Source organism: Silene latifolia, chromosome 11, assembly GCF_048544455.1.
Source record: "Silene latifolia isolate original U9 population chromosome 11, ASM4854445v1, whole genome shotgun sequence".
Taxonomy (NCBI): Eukaryota; Viridiplantae; Streptophyta; class Magnoliopsida; order Caryophyllales; family Caryophyllaceae; genus Silene; species Silene latifolia.
The window spans coordinates 81,439,187-81,442,903 of NC_133536.1; the positions used below are offsets into that span (position 1 = coordinate 81,439,187).

The 3,717-nt window shown below is 39.8% G+C and overlaps 1 non-coding gene across 1 annotated transcript; it reads right to left on the reverse strand.

The window, feature by feature from the left end:
- Window positions 1-1,188: 1,188 nt before the first annotated feature.
- Window positions 1,189-1,295, reverse strand: LOC141615466 (small nucleolar RNA R71). Its single transcript, XR_012529887.1, has one exon. It is a non-coding gene; the product is annotated as a small nucleolar RNA R71 (small nucleolar RNA).
- Window positions 1,296-3,717: the final 2,422 nt, after the last annotated feature.

The window sequence follows — 3,717 nt, forward strand, 5'->3', positions numbered from 1 at the left end:
ACCATGCATGTAGTTGAGTAGGGAAGATTAAGTCGACTTGTAGGTGTTGTACAATCTAATCGATTCGGCTCCGGGACCCAAACTTTTCTAGGATTGTAAGATATAAACCAACTCGATCCATCACAACAATCATTGCTTGCTTATAATTTGAGAATATGTTTATATGATCAATTCCCATGAATCCCCTATGACCCCATGACACCCTAGTGCTTTTTATCAATTGTTTACATCCCTTTTAATTCATCTTGCTTGTTTGCTTTCATTGTTATTTAGTTTAGTGATCTTCTACTTCAAACTCCAATTGTGACACCCTTAGACACCACTAGTTATAATAGAAATTTCATCTCAATTCCCATCCCTTGGGATCCGACCTTTACTTGCCTCTTTACTAATTGTAGAGTTGTTGGTGAAGTTATAAATTGTGTTTTGGTCTAGGTGCTCCTAACGACAAGTACTGAAAACTAAACCCCACGAGGGATCACGACCAAAAATGGCGCCATTGTCGGGGACGGTGTTAACTTGATTTAGATTTTCTTATATTGTTATTAGTTGTGTCTTTCTTTGCCTTGGGGAATTAAAACTCCTCAAGGTTTGTTCTAATTATTTTCGAGTTGTTTGATATTTTGCATGTCTAGAAGATCACAAGGTAACTTGTTACCCTTTGATCACGAAATTGAAAGGACTTTGACAACCAATAGAAGACTTGGTAGGAGAACTTTGAGAGGTATTGCTGAGGTTATTCAACCAAATACTATTGAGTTCATCAACCCTTTTGCAAGAGAAGGTGAGGAGAACCCAACACAAAATCAACCCACAATGCCTAAGTTTTCATCACATTCCGTACCAACCGAGGAGAACCTACCCAATGGTACTCCCACACCACAACATCTAACCGGAAATTTTATTGCCAAATCCGCATTTATCCAATTAGTCGAAAGAAGCCAATTTGGGGGGATGCCTAGTGAAGACCCTCACTCTCATATGGAGACCTTTTGCGACTATTGTGATGCGATTTCTCAAACCGGTGTAACTCAAGACCAAATTCGATGGGTCTTATTTCCTTTTTCTCTAATTGGCACCGCAAAACAATGGTTGAAAGGCCTTGATAAGGCTACTCTCGGAATTGATTCTTGGAAGAAATTGGCTCTAGCTTTCTACAAAAAGTTCTATCCACCAGAAAAGACTAACATGCTAAGAGCTCAAATTACGGGCTTTAAGCAAAGAGATGAAGAATCTTTGTATGAAACTTGGGAGCGATTCAAGGGAATTTGTCGCTCATGTCCTCACCATGGACTTAGCGAGTGGTTCTTGGTACAACAATTTTGGAACGGTCTTTATGAAGATTCAAGAAACATTCTCAACATGGGATCAAATGGAATGTTCACCGAAGTTGATGACAATAAAACTTGGAACAAAATTGAGGAAATGGCGGTCCATAACTCACAATATAGTAGACTTCACAAGGCTACTAGAGGAGGAAAGCATGAAGTGGACTCCATTACTCAATTGGGTGCTCAACTTAGTGCTCACATTGATACCATCAATTTTAAGTTTGAAAAAGCTATGGCTAAACTTGAAGAAGCCTCAAAATCACCAAAGCATCATGTTAATGCCATGACGGCATCTTCATCAATCCAAAGTGGGATATGTGAGAATTGTGGAACTTTGGGACATGACCAAAGTGAATGTAGGGGAACAAATGAACAAGTGAATGCTTTTCAAGCATACAAGAGTGGTACCCTTTATTCAAACTATTACAATGAAAACACCAAATTCCATCCAAATCTCTCATACAAAAGCCAAAATGTTCAAAACCCTCAACCAACATACACCCCACCTCCCATGAGAAACCAAAATCAAAGACCCTTTTACAACCAAAACCAAGGTTACCAAAATCAAACTCCATACAATCAACAAAATGACCAAGGTTTTGATGTCCAAAAAGCGGTCCTCCAAATGCAAAAGAATCAACAAGATTTTTTCACTCAACTAGCATCTTCAAGCTCACAAAGACAAAAGGGGCAATTACCACCTCAAAGTAATCCCCCAAGACATGAAACGGTTAGTGTCATTCACTTGAGAAGTGGTATAAGGTATGAAGCACCGAAGAAGCAAGTTGAGGATGAAGTTGTGGAAGCTAGTGATAAAGAAGAAATTGTGCAAAACTCCAAGGATGGAGAACCATCAAAAGAAGAAATTTCAAAGAAAAATGAAGACAAGGTCAAGGAGAAGGAGCCCATTGTGATTAGACTTCCTTTTCCAAGTCGTCAAGCCAAGCCCAAATTTGATGACCAACTTGGAAAGTTTATGGAAATTGTGAAGAATTTGGAAGTCTCGATTCCTTTCACGGAATTAATCAATCACGTGCCGGCCTATGCAAAATACATGAAAGACATCCTCACAAAGAAGAAGTCAATCCAGAAGCTTGAGACTATCGCCTTCACTAAGGTGAGTAGTGCAATACTTCAAGGGAGTTCACCTCCAAAACTTAAGGATCCGGGAAGCTTCTCAATACCGTGTACCATTGGCGACACCACGATCAACAAAGCCTTATGTGATCTAGGGGCTAGTGTGAGTGTTATGCCGTACTCGGTAAGTAAAAGGTTGGGGATGGGAGAGCTTAAATGCACCAATATCACACTCCAAATGGCAGATAGATCGACGAAGACACCATTAGAGATATGGGAAGATGTTCCCGTAAAAGTTGGGAAATTTTTCATCCCGGTGAACTTTGGCATTGTTGACATGGAAGAAGACTCCAACATTACAATCATTCTAGGAAGACCTTTCTTAAACACCGCGGGTGCGGTGATTGATGTGAAGCATGGTGAGCTCACTCTAGAAGTAGGAGATGAGAGCATAACTTTCAATCTTGACAAGACCATGAGAGCTCCCCGTTTGCATGTACCATGTTTTATGGTTGATCATTATAGCCGGAAGGATGATAGGAAGAAATCGGAATTCCAATGGAAAAAGAAAATTGATGATGCTCCATTCAAAGAGCAAGTGAATTGTAACAAAGAGAGCTTGAAAAGCTCACCAAAGTTAAGCAATGAAGAGGATGGCCTCGTTGGCCAAGACAAGAAAGTGGGAGAGTTGTCTCTATCAACTCAAGAGACCTTTAGTGATCAAGTAGATGAAGTTTGTGGTCTTTGGGACGATGAGTTTGAAGGGATTTTCAATCCCTACATTGGTAATGCTATCGATCAAGACCAATATGAAGGACAACAAGTGCAAAGGTCTATTGAAGATCTTTATCATAATAATGAACAAGCTTTTGACTACTTCTTCAAGGTGTTGAGCAACATCAACAACACCTTGGACATGCCCCCATGACATCTCACTAAGGATGAGAGTTTGGTGGAGTCCTCTCCAAACCACCATTTTTAAATATTTCTAACTCCCTAACTCGCATTTTAATTCTTACATTGCATTTTTTTGTCATTTTTGGATTTTTATGCTTTGATTAAGATAATTATAATTTTTGAGAGAAGTGAGGGAGGGACTAATGATTTAATTGATGTGTAGTGCTTTAGCTTAGTGTGGGGATAGCAATTGCCTACGTTATTCATGCCTTAGTAGTGCCCCTACAATGAAGAACAGGGGATTTGAAGAATGAAAAATGACAAGGAATATGCAAGTGCACGGATGGAACTGAATCCGGGTAGACCAGGGAGAATCCGAGCGTCTTCAAGGTAATCCGCTCGTCTTCAATGA